Consider the following 20,660-nt stretch of genomic DNA (forward strand, 5'->3'; position numbering starts at 1 on the left):
TCTCGCATATGAGGAACATTAAGACCAACCTACGCTCACGTTTAACTGATGGAAGCCTCAACGCCTGCATGAAGCTCAACCTCACCACATATGAACCAGACTACAAGGCCATCAGCAAAACCATGCAGCACCAGAAGTCGCATTAAAAGTAAGACATATTTAATTTATTATACGTTAAAAATACTATATGGCTCTCAATGAAATATATTTAGAAATATTTGGCTTTTATGGCTCTCCCAGTCAAAAAGGTTCCTGACCCCTGCTTTAGAGGAACAAACTACAACACATCCAACGCTACTTTGATAAAAGGCAGAATGGGAAATGGAGCCTGCAAGAATACACAAGGACAACCAGAGATTCCACAAAAAGGTACTTGTACACATCATATGTACGACCGTTATGGTGCCGAAGCTATAAGGCAGGTCGAGAATTGGTATTTGTGGACAAAGGGACATGATGAGGAGTTTCCAAGAGATGGTACATTTGAGCGAAGTCGATTGGAAAGATTGGAACAAAGATTGAAAGCCAGGAAGAGACAGAATCTAACGGTAGACTGGCTTGCATTCCATCTTTGGGATGGTGAATCCAGACAACGGGAACAGCAAGAACGGATAACGGATCTAGAACTTAAAATAAAAAGGATACAGGATACAGTGGAGGAGACAAATGCACAACTGCCCTCGAAATTAGGAATGAAAGTGACAGTTGTCCCATCTGATTTCCAGTTGTCTCCCCAAAAAGGACGGTACAGAGAATTTTTTCGTGTTTCAGGAGATAACGAGAGATTGCAGTGGCAACTCAGGGATGTAGAGATGCAGCCCAGCAATACAAGTGCACAGGTGCACAGACCAGGCAACGACAGAAACCGGTGTTTCAAGTGTGGACGGATGGGACATTGGAAAAGAGGATGTCCGTATACCAAAAGGAAGACAAGTTCATAGGGTAAACCAAGATCAAGGGTACCAGTGCTGACCGATACCTCAGACAATGATTAGGCCTTCATTGCGACAAATCCCAAATGACGATTTGCCTCAACAAATTAGATTACTGGACAAACATGAATAACTGTCGATGATTCTTGGGTCTGAAAAGTTTTCGGAGCAAGAATTATTCATTTTTCTTTTGCTTGTAAGCAAATTGATAATTAATTGATCAAATGCCGAAATTGGATCTTTTATGTTGGGCACAAAATTTTAAATTTACAAAGTTTGGAACAATTGCTTTGCAATTTTTTTGGCAAACCAAGTGACAAGAGTCACATCATGATCAGGTGGGAATTTCGGACTATTGTTCCACACGATTGATAGGTCAGTGGTCGACTGACATACAAATGGGTGGGTAGTCAAATTTGGATAAATTATTGTGGGAACTGAAAGGGTAATGTCAATGTGACGTCATAGGGGTTTTCTAAGAATACACTTTTTGGTCCATTTGTGTATTAGCGCTTATAAAATTGAAGGACAAATTTTGAGAAATTGAAATAAAGTTGACACCCATCCGGATCTGTAAATAAGGGTTCCAACGCAAACAAATACGCATAATGCATGTGTGTGTGGGTATTTTGTGTGTCAGTGTTTTTGTTTTTGTGTATCAATCTTACAAGATTGTTGACACCGACAGTGTGCCTTGTCTGAAAAATAGATAGTTCCATGGGGATGGGATCGCATATCGAGAGAATTCGTAAAATAAAAAATAGAAATATAATTTGATTATGAAAATTATCACTTTTGTCAAGGGAGATGGAGAATAAAGATTTGATTTGCTGAGTTATGAGCAGCTATTCATTAATAGTAAAAAATTGGAAGTAATCTTGGGATTCCATTGTGATATAATTTATATGAGAATCAAAGCTATTTATGGATATGAGCTTCATAAAAAATGTGGGAGTACAAAATTAGCCAAATTTTGGAGAGGTCTTACACTGACTTCCCAGAGTACTCTGCTCACGGATTTTATATATATATAAACTTGAATTTTATCAGAATATAAATTGGGCTGTATGTATGGATGTGTATAAGGCATAGATGATATGGGAAAATAGTAAAGGAAATTTTGCTGGTTTGAACTATTGTGAGTTTTGAGTTCTGGAGTTCAAACAAAGTCACTGGTTAACAGATGAGAATGGATAGTAAATAAATTCTTCGATGCTGGGTAAATTAACTACGATATTACTAAGACTTATGAGAGCTATTGTTCTTCCTTACACCAGTGCGAAATTATTGGGAAAAAAAATATATATATATATTAGATCCAACATAATGAATCTATAAATGAATGTCAGATGGATAATATCCTCAATTTGTACTAATTATTTGATTGTGGGTAAAGGAATTAATTTATCATAGTGGATTGTTAACAGCAGCCTGAAAATGTCCTGAGAGTGCATCCATGTAATCGGAAATCCCAGATTTGTTTTTACAAACAACATTTTGGTAGAGGTCTTGTGTGGACGAGCACTTCCTTGGTAGATAAAAAACGGTACTGCATGCTGGCAGCCACTTTTGCGGCCAGTTAGGCCAAACAAATTGAGAGGAAATTGTAGTTAAATACGTAAGTTACACATGGCTATTTGTAAAAAGGAAATTTGTTGAGATGGGAAACATTTTTCGAAGGTTTATTAAAGTGTTATAATATGACATGTGGCAAGGCAAACTATTGGATGGGAAAATTAGATCTGGCTATAGAATAAATTTATTGACCCCTTGAAGTTAATTCTTCGAATCATTGTTTCACTGGCATTTTTTGTTCAAATTGGAAATAGTTTGGTAGAGCTTTGGTTAAAACCTTTGGTTGCGGTATCTTGGAACGAAATGTTCCGTTGAAACCATAGGAGATTGATAAGAATAGGGAAAAAAAATATGGACCCAAAATAGAAAGTTGGATTCATGCCCCTCATTGCAAACAAGCACATGGGGCTAAGGTGGACGATCCCACAGAAAATGAGGCTGCACCTAGCAGCCCAGCAGAACATTCAGTGGCAGATAAATGATAGTCGTGATTTACAGTCATTTGAATTACATTTTAACACCCCTTGCATTGATAAACATTACATTTTCAACATGTGATATTCCTACTTGGGATAGTGACATTTATTTGCCTACATGACATACAATTACCTGCTGATATTAATACAACATGAGTGAAAAATGTATCACAACTACACTCATGATCAGGGGATTGAGTTCAACCCCGGGAGATAGGGGGATCAGGGTAAGACAAATAATCTGATTTATGTTACATATTAAGGGATTTTCTTTATTTACCTTTTAGGAAGCTTGTTAGTTTGGTATATAATGTTGAATGTCATCGACATATAATTATGTCATAGGTATGAATATATACAAGGAGTAGCAGACTTGTTTGTTGGTTTAGTAGTTATATTGGCAATTGTTTTAGTGGTGGCTTGCTTGAAAGCCTTAGTGACGGTGTGTTTGAATAAGGTAACCAACAACACGATGATAACGCATGAAGTGACAAATGAGGAAAGAAATGTGGAACCACAAGAGGAAGACTTTTATGGCGACATAAATACTGAGATTAAAAGATTAAATCAAGTGATGTTGCAAATGAATACAGTAGAATTAAGATAATGGCATAACGACAATGTTATGAGTTGTGTCAATTACAAGATCAGTGAACTCATATCACCACGAGTGACACACTGTAAAAAAAAAAAAAAAAAAAAAAAAAAGGGAAAAGAAAAAGTGGAGAGGAATTATGGTAATAATACATTATGCTTAATTTGTTGGTTTGGGAAAATTTTTGGTGGGAATTAGATATTCCTGTTTGTGATTGTAATCATATACAATTTATTTTCTTAGAGTAGTGCTAAAATACCTGCGCGAGTTAATTTTGAACTATATTAACCTGAAAGCAATTGTGGATGCTATTCTTAGTTTAGTAGTCAAATACATACCTGATTGAATATTACTTGTGTGACGCATATAAATGAATATAACTTTTTGAATGTTGTAAGGGAAAACAACAAATTGTTGAATGTGAAACTGTCGGAAGATATACATAATTATGCTGATTTCATGGTAAGATGTACCCTATCTGATTCAGTGTGTGTGGAAAGCAGATTCAGATGTGACTGAGCATAAGGATAAGACGAGATCACATTTGAAGGGGGTGCTAACGGAATTGGGAAGACGTTCGAGAAAGAAAATTTGTGGCTAAAAAAATGAAGTTAATCGTGGCATACACCCTCTTTCTCAAAGAATGATGAAGACATTCTCCCGTGTAACTTGGAGATGGATGCTTACCTTCACCAAGGAAATTTATGTGACCATTTGCTTGGATCACACTGCAACATATGAAAGAAAGGCGATCACTTACTCTTGTTCGAAGGCTTCGAACATTCATCACATCAGAAGTTGCAGGACAACGACATTTTACCTGCAACCTCTGTGAAATGCGGGGACATATGTTATTACTTCACCAACGTCCGGGGAACCAGCATGTAGCTGCAAAAAAACGGCTGTGCCCTTGTCACAACAGCTGTGCACGATTCTGCTGGTTGCTCCTGGTATGGACCATGAATGACCTGAACACCATGGTCCCAACATCATTGTGGATGCATCCGGCATCCCTGTTCCACATCTTGCTGGCCAATCAACATTACACCAACACTTGCTGCCCACTCATAATGAGGGAGGAGGCAAGTCGACTACAACTGGGCGATGGCCTTGTTCAAGGAATCATTATGGTTCACAGCAAGAGTGGCAAGAATGCTACATGGAGAGCAGGGTCAGTCTATGACTCCGCACCGTTACCACAACAGCGAAATCCTACACGAAGTAGTGCAGGTGTTTATAAAGACAGAAGAAAATGTTTCATACCTGAATTCAAACACAAGTGATCAGCCCTTCCTTTCAAACAAAGAATCAACGTTTGTTTGGAGGGAAACGTTTTTGCCAGATGTTGCAGATGCCTTAAAAACTTGAAAATGGTGAAGCAAAATTGTTGTATCTTGGTGATGGTGAAGTGTTGTTTTACAAAGATATTTGTGATGCAAATGAAATAGATTGAATTAACAATATGGAAGGAGTCAATGACCAACGAAATGTTTTGTGATCAGAGTCTTGCAGGATGACGGTGTATGCCTAAGGAAATTGTATTGATGTTTACTTGTAGTGATTGATTGTTTACTTATATTGATGTTTAGATTAATGGTTAATATAAACAAAAAACAAAAAGATGAGGGAATTGTGGAAGTGTAACTCAGTGTAACTCATTGGTTGGAACTGGTAACGAACCAAGGTACGAGCAGGTGGTCGTAAGAATGTCAGGAATGCATCTCGCCCTGTCGAAGCTGGGAGTCCTGTTGTGTAGCTTTAGCACGACCCCGGGCTAACACACATTCCCAAGCCCGTACTATTGTCTTTCATCGGGATGCAAAGAGGATGAAGCAAATTCCCAGCAGGGAGGAGCGAGTTGGTGCCAGGAAGGCGAGCAGGATGACTGAGTAACATTGCTGCGGAGAAGGGATTACGATTTCAGCGCACAGAGGATTAACTGAAGTTTGCCCATATAAACAGAAGAGACTTTGAGTCAAGGAGCACTCATCCTCAGAAGCCCTGCCCGACGGAATGAACGCGTACCACAAGTACGGCGCTGCGGAGAAGACATCAGCCACGAAAGAGGGACTATGCGGATAGAGTTACCTGGTCCATTGAGTTAAACGGTAGTTATTTGGTATTGGAATGAAGTGAACAACCAGTTAATAAAGTTGTGATCTTTTGTAAACCTGTGACATCATTGGAGTCTTGAGTCTCACAACACTTCCCCGACAATATATATGAAATTTTGCATCAATTGCTGAAGTGGTTCGAGAGAAGGAATTCTTTTCAGGTTTTCATTCAATTCAATATGGTTGCTAAACCATGTGACCAATGACATTTTAGTCTGTCACCCTTGTATCTATCCCCTTGGGTAGTTGATGATATACGGTACCTACCTTTTCAGATCCATTGGTGTAATGGTTTTGAGAAGATGTTTTTTTAAAGGTTTTGGCTTAAATCCAACATGGCCATGCCAAGTTTCAATTTTTCTTCATTGAGCATTTTCGGAGATGTCCAAATCTTTCCTTTAATCCAATATCGCTGCCATACAAAGTGGTCCATGTTGTCAGAATTATCAATAGAATATTCTCCAAGGGAGGGGGGGGGGGGGGGTGTCGCTTCTATATTTAAAATTTTGCATCGATCGGACAAGCAGTTGCAGAGAAAATAAATTGAAGCGAAAATTTGTACACCAGGACACAGGAATACACAGATAGTCAGGGCCCTAAGGGATATTTTGGTTCAAATTCTTCCAAAAGCATCAAATTTGGCGCAGATGTTGCCCATGCCATACTCTTTCGATTTTTGACCGGCGCCAAGGGCGGTATGATCCGGGGACCATACCGGTCCATCCCGCCATGTCACCTGACCTATGACGTCATAATTAGGATATGCATCCAATCACATGGCGTACTATAAGTGGTCAAAGTTCAAAATGAATCGATCGAAAAATGAAGGCAGGGATCCATTTTTAAGGTTTTCATAAAATCCAATATGGCCGCCAGGTCACATGACCTATGACGTCATATTTATGACATGTATACAATCATGTATACATGAACCCGGATCATGATCGCACAAAAATTAAACACAAGGATATGGCATACAGTTCATAAAACATCAAAATCCATACCTTTGTAATTAGACTGATGAACTGCATATGCCTGAAAATTAGGAAATAGACATGTAAATATTTCCTCTAATTGTCAAAAATAAGGTCAGAGTTCGATTACCCAACCCAGAAACATAAAATGGTGAACCTCGCGTAAATCTTGACAAAAAACTCAAAAACCGACATGTTTGACTCAAAAATGACCTTTAAGATGACCTTGAGGGTTGACCTTGACCTCGAATCATCAAAATAACATCATAATTGGATTCCTCGACCTCGAAAACCCCTGAAAAGTGGTATCATACATGATTCCAACCCTTTTGGTTATTTAACTGATTTTCCTCTAATCCGGGTGGCGGCCATTTAGTATTTCGCCAATATGGGGCCCCTTGGCGCCCGTCAAAAATCGAAAGAGTATGGCATGGGCAACATCTGGGCCAAATTTGGTGCTTTTGGAAGAATTTGAACCAAACGGCCCCAAAATATCCCTAAGGGCCCTGACTAAGACAAACAGGAGCATTACAATGCCCCTGTTTGTCTGTGTATTTGTGTGTGCCCCCCTTTGGGCGAGGCTAAAAAGGTTGGCAATGAGTATTGATTGGTATTAACAGGGAAAAAAACTTTTCATGTTTGACTTTATGTTTAAATACCATTTGGTATTTAAAAAAAACACAGGAACGATGAGTTGCTCAAGCAGCTTGGTGGTCGAGGGGAAATAAAGCTGTGTTGCATTTTCTTTACTGGTATTGATTTGATTCTCATGGTTACCCAGCAGACATATCCACACCCTGTGACATGCAGAATTTGTTCTTGGCATTATTCTCGACTTGTCTTGAGCACGCCCTCGCATTTGATATAGATCAGGCCGGAATTCACCACAATCACTACACTACAGCTTCTCATTCTGTTGGGCTTGCTCTTGTTCCTGGAACCATCGAAAAGGTCCTCCAGTGTTTAAAAAGCATAATCCTGAAAAGATGTTCTGATGTGGCAACTTGACACAGCTGATCCACAGGGAGGTCAGAAGATACTTGATTAAGGAGACTTTCCAGGAAGTAAGATCAAGGCCATAGTGACAGCTCTAACATGTTCTGCAAGATAAATCATCCTGCTCTAAAGTCGGAGTTTTAACTTTTGTGATTTTTTAAAATTCACTTTTCATGAACTGGAATTTGTTGCAGTAATAAACTGTTAATTCATGTGGTTCTCAGGAAGAAGTTTCTGGAAAATGCAACAATACCAATGTTTCCTTTCTTTCTAAAAAAAAAAAAAACTTTTAAATAATTATCATCAGAATAACTTTGAGAATTTTTCCATTCAGGTCATGAAGTCAGAAAGTACAGAAACCATTTTCCTAAGTGCCATGAAGACCCCCTATGCAAGGAAGGCAAAGCATGTTTTACGACCCCATTAAGTTCTTATCTATCATTTGCCTTTTGTTGTTGTTGTTGTTGTTGTTGTTGTTGTTGTATACAGAATCGAGGCTCGTGAAAGAGCTAACATTTATCACACAAACAAATCAAACAGACAAATAAAATATATAAAAAGAGGGAGCGGAAGACAAGATGGGGAGAGAAGGGGAAGCACACAACCGCTACATTTGAGAGCAGGGAGATGTGTGGGAGGGGAGAGGGCTTTGGGGGAGGAGGCGTGGGAAGGGGGGGTCGGGGGGGGGTGGGTGGGAGAAGTATAAAACACAAGGACACCAAGGACTTCCAGGACAGAAGTTGGTATTTAAAAAAAGTGGATTTGGGTGAAATTAGCGGGGGCCTTTGGTAGGTTCATTAATTATTCTTCCAACAAGAAGGGTCAGACGTAGCGCACTTACCTTACTTAAAGCTGCCTCGTCTGGGTTTTATTCCTATTGTGATTTTAGTCTGTGAGATTGGTGCTTCGCATGTTGGGGGTTTCATCACAAATAGTGCTGTCCCCCGGATGAATGTTAAGCTGGGAACCCATATGCTAACATTAGTGGGTGAAGATGAATGAAGTCACAGTGACTTTCAAAGAAGCGAAGTGTAGATGAGTTATCGCTGGCGTTCTCAACAATTCACAAATTCCTGCATTGACTGTTGACCAATCTGTTCTTGGCAAGTGTGGGGAGTAATCCAGAAATCTTAAAATATAAATTGAGGGAGGCCTTCATCCTGAAGTGGACTGAAATTGGCTGGAAAAAGGAGGAAGGTGGTTAATCATTGAATGACAACGTGAGAAGTTCCTTTCTGGAAATTTCCATTTTTGCATGGTATTCAGTAGCTATTTTAATAACACACCAAAGTGCCTCCAACGGTTATCTGGTTTCTAATGGAAGCTGCTAGTGCTCTGGCAGTGGAACGATAATTTGGGCATGACAAAATCTACAGACCTGGCATACGATCCCATTCTCCATTGGATGCAGTTCATGTGACGTCTTCAAAGTGTCGGCCACAAAGCATCTGGAGGGTCTCCCTGATCGTTCATGACGTCATTCTTCAGTTGGCATCAGATGGATTTCTGGACTGTGGACACTAACAAACTATTTTGGGACATCTGATACAAACTATATTTGAAAAATTATTTTCTTTCCATTCTTGAGATATGAGAATATGGTAAAAATAACTATAATTGGCAAAGCCCGGATCATTTCGGACCAAACAAAATTCTCCAATAACATGTGTGCAACTGAATAAACAAAGAATCCTCCAGATATAAATTGCCATTCTGGTGTTTCACAGGCAGGGTGATTCATCAATGTGTGTACCCTCCCTCAGATAGACGTTAAACCGACATCCCGTTTGTCATTATTAGTTGGTGGTCATTAAAGATCCCATGGTGTCCATCACGAAGAGTAGGCGAAGAGTAGGCGAGCTATCGATGACATCATTGGTGATAATTATTACGTTGTAGCGACCCATGGGTCCCCCAAGCGAGACCAGCAACAGAATCGCCTTGCTCCAGCCGGTGACGTAACCGGCGGTCAAACCACGGCGCCGGGGTGGCCGGTCACGTGACCACCAAAGCGTGCCGCGCGTGCGGTTATAATCCTTTGCACCTGTCGGTCACGTGACCACCAAAGCGCGCCACGCCTGAGAGGCGTGGCTTTCGGTTTCGGTTGTGCTTTCTGGTTTTGATATATATGCAGCCCGATAAACGGGCTTGTCAGAGTTCCCGAGTTGGTTTTTACAATAAACATCTTCTCGGACGAGTTTGTGTCTTGCCCGTCACTTCGTCCGTCTCAAGCAAGGGCCCTGCTCTTCACTGGTGACCCCGAATTTACGACACGCGATGGACACCGCAGTGTCCCTCAAATTGCCCACCTTCTGGGAAGCACATGCCGCCGTCTGGTTCACGCAGGCGGACTCCCAGTTCGCCCTGCGTAGCATAACGGAGGACGCCACGCGATACCATTACGTGGTCGCCGCGCTTGGCTCCGTGACCGCCGCCCGCTGCCTGAACTTCCTCCAGAACCCGCCCGCTGACAGCAAGTACGATGCCATCAAGGCACTTCTTCTGGGCGCTTTCTCCCTCTCCCCGGCTGAGCGCACACGACGCCTGCTCGACCTTCCTGAGCTCGGCGATATGCGCCCGTCCGAATGCATGGACTACATGCTCGCGTTGCTCGGCGAGCACCCCTCGGATTTCCAGTTTCGGGAGCTTTTTCTTCGCCAGCTCCCGGCCCAGGTACGGGTCGCCCTGGCAGGCTCGACCATCGTGAACCCCCGCGACCTCTCCAAGGAGGCCGACAAGATCGATTCGGCAAGCCAGCTTGCCGGAGCGGCGAGCCAGCTCGTCGGGGTGGCGGCCGGGAGCCCTCCCGCCCACCCGCCCGGCGCCCGCGACGCAGTTTCCTTCCCGGAGGCCGCCGGGCCGGCGCGACTGGCAGTGGCGACGCCGTGTCACCCGGTCCCGAAGCATCGACCGGAGCCCCCGCCGGACCCGGCCTGGTGTTATTTCCACGCCAGGTTCGAGCGGCAGGCCCGATCATGCCGACCCCCGTGCACGTTCGGCAAGTCGGGAAACGGGCGGGCCGGCGTTCCCTACCAGCAATGAACGCCGGCCGTTCCGGAAACCTGCTATTCATCGCGGACCAAGCGTCGGGGCGGCGCTTTCTCTGCGACACCGGCGCCCAGGTGAGCGTCATTCCCGCTTCGGCGGAGGACAGGCGGGCCGCCGTTTGCGGCCCCTCCTTAATCGCAGCCAATGGCTCCGCCATCCGCACCTTCGGCCCACGCACCGTCGCCCCCCGCTTCGGCAGCCAGCTCTTTCACTGGGAGTTCGTGACGGCGGACGTCCCCATGGCTTTGCTCAGGGCCGATTTTCTGTGCGCCCACGGGCTGCTGGTCGACGTGAAACGCCGTCGTCTCATCAACGCCGAAACTTTCATCTCCCTGGCATGCGCTTTGAGCCGTTCCGCGCCCACCGAGTTTTCCTGCGTCCTCCCATTGGCAGACGACTTCGCACGTCTCCTCGCGGAGTTCCCGGCCCTCACGCGACCGACGTTTTCGGCCATCGCGGTGCGTCACGGCATCGAGCATCACATCCCCACTACGGGCCCGCCGGTGTACGCCCGGGCTCGCCGTCTCGATCCCGCCAAACTCGCCGTCGCCAAGGCCGAGTTCGCCGCGCTGGGCATCGTGCAGCGCTTCGACAGCGCCTGGGCCTCGCCGCTGCACATCGTCCCGAAGCCGGGGGGCGGATGGCGGCCATGCGGCGACTACCGCCGCATTAACGACGCCACTACCCCCGACAGGTACCCCGTCCCGCACATCCAGGATTTTTCCGCCCGGTTGGCGGGGCGGACCATTTTTTCAAAAGTGGACCTGATTCGGGGGTACCACCAGGTGCCCGTCCGCCCGGCCGACATCCCGAAGACGGCCGTTATTACACCTTTCGGCCTCTTTGAATTCCTCCGGATGCCCTTCGGCCTCAAAAACGCGGCACAGGCGTTCCAGCGCCTGATGAACGGCGTGCTGCGCGACTTCCCGTTCCTCTACACCTACCTGGACGACATCCTCGTCGCCAGCACGTCCAGAGCCGAGCACCTCCTCCACCTCCGGACGCTGTTCGGCCGCCTCAGCGAGCACGGATTGATCGTCAACCCGGCCAAATGTCACTTTGGTGCGGCGACGATCGACTTTTTGGGCTTATGTTTTTTGGGATCGACTTTCCGGTGGAAAATGGAGAACTTATGAATAAATGGAGAAAATGGAGAAAGCTGTACCTAGCATGGTTGTGTTTCAGGATGATGTATTGGTGACGAGTCGGTCAGCCCAGGGATAATTCCAGAACCTGAATGATGTGCCAAGTCGTCTTTCCTGTGCAGGCCTTCTTCTCCGTCATGAGAAATGTGTCCCATGGCCCCTGAAGTCCAGGCGCACGACACCACGGGATGCTGGGTGGTGCTAGGAAATGCTCATGGCTGTGGTGGCATGGTAGCGGAGGATGCGGGACATCAGAGGATGCTGGGTAGCAGAGGATGCTGGGTGGCAGAGGATCCTGGGAGGATGGTAAGTGGAGGAGGATGGTGGGTGCCAGAGGATGGTAGGTGGCGGAGGATGGTAGGTGGTGGAGGATGCTGGGTAGCGGACGACGCTGGGTAGCGGACGATGTTGGGTAGCGGAGGACGCTGGGTGGTGGACGATGTTGGGTAGCAGAGGATGCTGGGTAGCGGAGGACGCTGGGTGGTGGAGGATGGTGGGTGGCAGAGAATGCTGGGTAGTGGAGGATGGTAAGTGGAGGAGAATGGTGGGTAGCGGAGGATGTTGGGTAGCGGTTGATGGTGGGTAGCGGAGGATGGTGGGTAGCGGAGGATGGTATGTGGTGGAGGATGGTAGGTGGCGGAGGATGGTAAGTGGAGGAGAATGGTGGGTAGCGGACGACGCTGGGTAGCGGACGATGTTGGGTAGCGGAGGATGCTGGGTAGCGGAGGACGCTGGGTGGTGGAGGATGGTGGGTGGCAGAGAATGCTGGGTAGTGGAGGATGGTAAGTGGAGGAGAATGGTGGGTGGCGGAGGATGTTGGGTAGCGGTTGATGGTGGGTAGCGGAGGATGGTGGTTGGTGGATGATGGTGGGTAGTGGAGGTTGCTGGGTAGAGGAGCATGGTGGGTGGCAGTAGTGACTGATGGTAGGGTTCAGGGACAAACAGAGGAGTGAGGGGAAAATTCAGCGAAACTGGTACGAACAATGCGTATGTGCACGAAGCGGGGGTATGGGGTGGAGGGCGTGAGGGATGCGCTGGGGCATGGACCGGAGCGTAGACGTAGACTGGAACGTGGAATGGAAAGTGGAGGCCAGCCGTTAGACTTGCTGTTTCCGGTTATGCTTCATTTTTACATTTAGAACGAGTACAAAAAGGGGGAAAAGACGTCGGCGTTTGGACATGTCTGCAGAAGAATAAGTACATGCCAGCCGCGTAGTCGTGCGATATTGGTCAAAGCCAAAGATGTTATGAGGTTCGTGTGTGCTTCAGAAATCGTCAAACAATACGCTCCTTGCACCTGTAATGTCTGCGACGGCACATTTCCTACCTGCCTTTGCCTCCCCGGTAAAACGGGGGAGGCAAAGGCAGGATGTTGGGGTATGACTCGACGGAGACGCGAAATGCACCGCATGCCACTGTATAAGTGGATTAAATAATAATAATGTGCGCACGTACGACTAAGGTCAACCACTGAATTTTAAAATGCACACGCACGTACGACATGCATCCATGCGTGACGATCGCCGAACTCCGCTTTTCACCTAACTCTGTTTGTTACATGCGAAAGTCGAAGATTTTTCAAGTATATTGGTTGGTCTTGTGCATTATTACTTGGCAACAATTTTTTTGGACAAGTATGTTGATCACTCCGGTTTGTGTGTTTGTGTGTGTGTTTGTCCCTTCGGCTTAAAAAAAATTTTGGACAAATATGTTGATCACTCCGGTTTGTGTGTTTGTGTCCGCTCACTTATACTTGCGTATAGGTTGCAATTTTAAACCGATCTTCACAAAACTTCACAAAGTGGTAGAGTTCGTGGTCCGACAAAATCCTATATTTTTGAGGTCAAAAGGTCAACATAGGCCAAAGGTCAACCACTTTTTTTTCAAATTTCTAAAATCCTCAATTTTCATTCGATTGACTTGAAATTAGAATAGGATTTTCATATCAGATAACTGAATTCAACCACCAACCATTTTTGAGATCAACATAGGTTACAAGGTCAACATAGGCCAAAGGTCAACCACTTTTTTTCAAGTTTATAAAATCCTTAATTTTCATCTCATTGACTTGAAATTTAAAGAGGATTTGCATATCTGGACACTGAATTCCACCGCCAAGTATTTTTGAGGTCAACATAGGCCAAAAGGTCAACATAGGCAAAATTTCTAAAATCCTCAATATCTATCCGATTAAATTTAAATTTGAAGAGGATTTGCATATCTGGTCACTAATTTCAACCACCAAGTATTTTTGAGGTCAACATAGGTCACAAAGTCAACATAGGCCAAAGGTCAATCACATTTTTTCAAATTCCTAAAATCCTCAATTTTCATGCGATTGACTTGAAATTTGAATATGATTTTCATATCAGCGAACTGAATTCAACCAACAACTATTTTTGAGGTCAACATAGGCTAAAAGGTCAACATAAGCCGAAGGTCAACCATGTTCTTTCAAGAATCTAAAATCCTTAATTTTCATCCAATCGACTTGAAATTTGAATAGGATTTTCATATCATCCAACTGAATTCAATGAACAACTATTTTTTAAGCTCAACATACGTCACAAGGTCAACATAGGCCAAAGGTCAACCACATTTTTTTCAAATTTCTAACATCCTCAATTTTCATCCGATTGACATGAAATTTGAATAGGATTTTCATATCATATAACTGAATTCAACCACCAACCATTTTTCAGATAAACAGAGGTTACAAGGTCAACATGGGCCAAAAGGTCAACACGCCAAGTTTCTAAAATCCTCAATTTTCATCTGATTGACTTGAAAGTTTTCGAGGATTTACATATCTGGTCACTGAATTCAATCAACCCCCAACTATTTTTGAGGTCAACAAAGACCATAAGTTCAACATAGGCCAAGTTTCTGAAATCCTAAATTTTCATCCAATGAATTTGAAATTTTAAGAGGATTTGCATATTTGGTCATTGAATTCAACCCCCAACTATTTTTTTTTAGGTCAACATGGGCCAAAAGGTCGACATAGGCCAGATTTCTAAAATCTTCAATTTTCATCCAATTAACTTGAAATTTTAAGATAATTTGCATACCAAGTCACTGAATAAAACCAACAATTATTTTTGAGATAAACACCCGAGCCACCACCTGTCGCCATGTTCTCCGAGGTATCCATATACACAATGCTTTAGGAAAAGTCCAAATATCTTGGGAGTTCAACCTGGATACCTATATATTCCGATCAGCTCCGATCATCAAATATGCCATTAGATGTGAAAAACAACTGTTAATTAAGACGTTGCCATTCATCGGAAAGATCTGTGAAGGAGTCACATGACCTTTCAAATGCGATAATCATTTAAAAACCAAAAATAGTACAAACACATCCTATATATCGATTTAAATGTAATTTTACTGCTCATCTAATGACAACTCTCAAGGGTGAAAAAATAATTTGAAGAAAATATGTTAACCACCTTAGCTAACTTCAAAACACTTCAAAATATATGCGCCCTCCAAATATACATTCTACAGGTTAAAACAAGTGATTTCGATCTGTCTTCCTATTTGGTCGTTGAGAGAACACGTTTTGATTGTCTGACAACAAAACAGATTACAAATAAAGTATCTCATTTAATTAAGTCATGATGATCAAAGCCGGGTGATCCGGACAATGGGCGCGTTTTTAACAAGGCCATTGTAAGTTTCCATTGGCTGTAGATTGAAAATTATAAGTCGTACGAATTAGACAAATACCTTACAACGCCAGGGGGGTTGACTCAGCCTGTCATCCTTCCGAGGTCGGCTAATTGAGTACCAGTTCACTGGTAATTCCCTGTTTGTCGTAAAAGGCGACAAACAGGGTTGGCGGCCTGAAGGGCATCCGGCCGTAAAACATTGCTTCAAAAAGGGGGACCAACAAAAACAACAACAACCACGGTGCCCGAAAAAGGCCAACCCCCACTTTGCGGGGAAAAATGGCCTCTAAAGGTGTTTTTTTATTTATTATTACATTAAAGCCAGATCAGCCATGCATTCAATGATATAAGTCAGAAGGGCTGAATCCATACATACAATGACGATATTTGGAGATGTTAGAGCAAGCGTGCGGCATCATCATAAATTAGGGTGGATCCATACATACAGTCGTGGCCAAAAATATTGGAACCCTTGCACTTTTTTCAAATAATGCACCATTTCTTCTAGAAAATTGTTGAAATTAAAAACTATTTTGGTATCCACATATGTATTTCTTTGGTTTGCAGTGGAACAAAAAAAAAAGCTGAAGAAATTACTAAATCTTAGCTTAATCCACACAGAAATTCTAAAATGGCTTTTGTTTCCTCTGGGTCTTTAAGGATTTTTGTGGTATGTTGGTTCTTCAGGGTATTTAAGGATATTTTGGGTCTAAAGGGTCTTTAAGAGTCTTTGGGGTCTTCGGGGGCTTTTGGGTCTTAAGGGTCTTTTTGTTCCTCTGACCCTTTAAGAATATTTTGGGTCTTTAGGGTGTTTTGGGTCTTCAGGGTGTTTTGGGTCTTTGGGGTATTTTGGGTCTTCGGGGTGTTTTGGGTCTTCGGGGTGTTTTGGGTCTTCGGGTGTTTTGGGCCTTCGGGGTAATTTGGGTCTATGGGGTCTTTTGAGTCTTCAGGGCCATTTGGGTCTTCGAGGTCTTTTGGATCCTCTGGGCCTTTGGGGTGTTTTGGGTGTTAATTTCATTTGAAGAAGAAAAAGACGTTTTGGTCGCCTATAAACAAACAAACAAACAAACATAACCACATACGTTTGCTCTATTATAATAAGATGTAATATCACAAACACAACAAATAAATTTGTGCAAAATAATTGTTTGTTTTATGATTGGTATAAATCACGACAAAACAGCAAGTCAGCTACATTAATTATCCTCAACTAAAACAAGCCCGTTCCTCTGTAAGGACACGTGGTGAGACTTTGAGAGCGTAGCGAGCCGAGCCAAGCTAGTGTGTATATATATATATATATATATATATATATATATATATATATATATATATATATATATATATATATATATATATATATATATACATGAATGACAAATAATATCGCAAATAACTTGAGCTGCATCGTATAAATCTTATGAGAGCTCAAATATCTAGCCGAAGAATCGTTCAAACAGCTGAGAATAATAAGAAAAACTTACCAGCCTGACCACTTGTAGCTCTTCCAAAATTCGACAATGATAACACCCAAACTGAAGCGCACCTACTCACAATCTCAGCTAAAATACAAAACCTTCTGACCCGCCTACATTGCAAGCGTTGACACGTTTACAAAGTGCCACTCCGACTCAATTTTCAAAATTGTAGATTTTGAACACCACTTACAACACTGTTTTTGCCCTCTATAAGGAACTTGATTCGAGGAACCTGCCCATTTACATGGACCTTCTGGAATTACAGTTAAAGTTACTTTGTATTACTTTGCTATCAAAGATTACAAAGTAAAAAAAATACATCAGTGCATGGGAAAAGAGTTTGAAACAAAACATAGGGTTTCTTTCTTCTTTAGCAAATTGTTAATTTGTCGTAACTTTTTATTTACATATAAAGCCAATACTTTTTTAACTAGAACGGCACTCGGTAGAGGGCATACCTCCGCCAGGCTCTTCAGTTTGTTTTGTATCCCACTGATAGGCTGGATCTGGATTCGGACCTGAACCCAAATCTTACCGGCTTGTTAATGTCACCAAACCAACTCATCCCCCCAAGTTTCATCCAAATCCGTCCACAACTTTTTTTAAATATCATGTTGTGGCGGACACGAAAGCACTGACGTGGTGACATCACCCCGCACACCAAGTGGGGGTGGGCCACGCTGGGGAGAGAGGCATGGCCTCAGGATATACACGGGGCGCGCAGCCCCGAGCAGCTCAGTGCTGCAGTTTGAGTGCTTTGAATAAAGACTCTTTTGTATGAACCGCGTTGTCCGCTTGCTCCTTTCGTAAGCTTTAGCGTGCGCAGCACTGAGCTTGCAATGGCTTCATTTGGTGACCTCGACGTTGGATCTGCCGTAGCGATCCTTCCGAACATGACGCCATTGCAATGGCAAACAACGCGATGTCGGTCAAACTTCCCGAATTTTGGGAGGCCCAGGCCGAAGTTTGGTTCGTCCAAGCTGAAGCCCAGTTTCAGCTTCGGCGCATCACCAGCGACGACACGCGCTACTGCCACGTCGTCGCCTCCCTCGGGCCCGGCACGGCCGCTCGAGTTGTGTCCGTCCTTCGCCACCCACTGGACGGCCACAAGTACGAGGCGCTCAAGCGGCTACTCCTAGCCACGTTCGGCCTCACGGAGGACGTACGGGCCGACCACCTCCTGGATCTCCCCGAGCTCGGCGACACGCGCCCGTCAGTCCGAATGGACCATATGCTGTCGCTGTTGGGCGACGAAGCCCCTGGTTCTCTATTCCGGGCGCTTTTCCATCGCCAACTACCAGCACAGGTACGCCTCGCGTTGGCCGGGACCGTGATCACGGAACCCCGAGCACTGGCCGCCGAGGCAGACAGGTACTTCGCGGCTTCGGACACGCGGGCGAGAGTCGGTGCGGCCGTCGCGGGTCTCGAGGCTGATGCTGCTGCACACCTCGTGGATCCCGAGGCTGATGCCGATGCACACCTCGTGGCTGCCGCCACGCCCCGCCCATCACCGCGGAGAAAACCGCCACCACGGGGAAAACTGCCGGCTCCACCAGCCTGGCGGAGCCAGCCGCGCTCCTCCAGCTCCACCACCTGGTGCCGGTTCCACGCCAGGTTCGGCCACGAGGCTCGACAGTGTCATCCGCCGTGCTCCTTCGACAGGTCGGGAAACGCCCGGGCCGGCGCTCGATAGTGGCAATGAGCGCCGGCCGTTCGAACAGCCTACTGTTCATAACGGACACCTTATCCGGGCGCTGTTACCTGTGCAACATGGGAGCGCAGGTGAGTGTCGTTCCTGCCGATACGTCGGACAAGCACACTGTGGGCGGGGGCCCCGCACTGCTTGCCGCGAACGGGACGCCCATCCGTACGTACGGAAAACGCTGCCTCTCTCTGCGGTTCGAAGGGCAGGTTTTCCGATGGTCGTTCGTCACCGCCGACGTGCCCATGGCATTGCTTGGCGCGGACTTCCTGTGAGCAAATGGGCTCCTGGTCGACGTAAAGCACAGACGTCTTGTCCAGGCCGAGACGTTCAGCTCGCTCGCTTGTGCGCTGCCCAGCTCGTCGAGCAGCTCACTGAGCGGCTCACCGAGCGGCTTGCCAAGCGGCTTGCTGAACGGTTCGGTTCCGGCCACGTTGATCTGTACGCTTCCGGCAGCGGACGAATTCACCCGCCTTCTCGCCAGCTTCCCGGCCCTCACGCGGCCCACCTTCTCGGCGGGGGCAGTCAAGCACGGAGTGGCCCATCACATCCCCACCGTCGGGCCACCGGTCTATGCCCGGGCACGCCACCTCGAGCCGACGAAGCTAGCGGTAGCAAAAGCGGCGTTCGCTACCCTGGAGCGACTCGGCATCGTTCGATGCTCGGAGAGTGCTTGGGCATCGCCGCTGCAAATCGTGCCGAAGCCCGGCGGGGGATGGCGACCGTGCGGGGACTATCGCCGTCTCAATGACGCCACCACCCCCGACCGCTACCCCGTCCCCCACATTCAGGACTTTTCCACCCATTTGGCGGGCATGTCCTTCTTCTCGAAGGTGGACCTCATACGCGGCTACCATCAGGTCCCCGTTAGGCCGGAGGACATCCTGAAGACGGCGGTCATCACGCCATTAGGACTCTTCGAATTCCTGCGGATGCCCTTCGGTTTGAAGAATGCGGCTCAGGCGTTCCAGCGGCTGATGGACAGTGTCCTGCGTGACTTGGATTTTGTATACGTCTACCTGGACGATATCCTCGTCGCCAGCGCGTCCCGCGAAGAGCACCTACACCACCTCCGCACACTCTTCGAACGCCTGGGCCAGCATGGCCTGATTGTGAACCCCGCAAAGTGCCGGTTCGGCATCGTCGAAATCGATTTTTTGGGGCACCGCATCACCAGGCACGGAGCCGTCCCCCTGCCGGCCAAGGTGGAGGCGGTGAAGGGGTTTCCGCGCCCCCACACGATCAGGGGGCTGCAGGAGTTCGTGGGCATGGTGAACTTTTACCATCGGTTCCTGCCCCGTATCGCCCAGCTCCTGCGCCCCCTGCACGAAGCTCTCCGAGGTAAGCCGGGCAAAGGTGACGTTACCTGGACCGAGCAGATGGACGCGGCATTCACGGGCGCGAAGCTCGCCTTGGCTAACGCCACCATGCTCGCGCACCCGGCGCCCGATGCACCGATCGCACTCACCACCGACGCCTCGGACTACGCGGTGGGCGCGGTGCACGAGCAATGGGTGCGTGGAGCTTGGCAACCGCTGGCATTCTTTAGCCGGCAGCTTCGCCCACCCGAACGCCGTTACAGTACCTTCGACCTCGAGTTGCTCGGGCTTCATTTGGCGGTCAGGCACTTCCACCATCTGCTCGAGGGCCATGCGTTCACGGCCTTCGTCGACCACAAGCCGCTGGTCTTCGCGATGGGCAAGGTCACCGAGCCGTGGTCGGCCCGGCAGCAGCGTCACCTTTCGGCCGTGTCCGAGTACACGACGGACATCCGGCACGTCGCGGGGAAGGACAACCCGGTGGTGGATTGCCTTTCCCGGGCCGTCGCCCACGCAGTCCACCTCGGCATTGACTATGCCCAGATGGCAGCGGACCAGGCCGCTGACCCCGACGTCCAGGCCTGGCGGACCGCCGTCACGGGCCTCCACATCACCGAGGTGCCGTTTGA

The 20,660-nt window shown here is 46.3% G+C and overlaps 1 protein-coding gene across 2 annotated transcripts in view; it reads right to left on the reverse strand.

The window, feature by feature from the left end:
* Positions 1–17,194, reverse strand: part of LOC137420790 (sodium-dependent phosphate transport protein 2B-like) — a 120,752-nt gene extending 103,558 nt beyond the window's left edge. For both annotated transcript variants that reach the window (XM_078772320.1, XM_068106156.2), the window contains exon 1: positions 17,017–17,194. The gene's annotated coding sequence lies outside the window, so the exon portion shown is untranslated. The remainder of the gene's footprint in view (positions 1–17,016) is intronic.
* Positions 17,195–20,660: the final 3,466 nt, after the last annotated feature.

This window comes from Myxine glutinosa, chromosome 2 (assembly GCF_964187855.1).
Source record: "Myxine glutinosa chromosome 2, kmMyxGlut1.1, whole genome shotgun sequence".
In the NCBI taxonomy this organism is placed as follows: Eukaryota; Metazoa; Chordata; class Myxini; order Myxiniformes; family Myxinidae; genus Myxine; species Myxine glutinosa.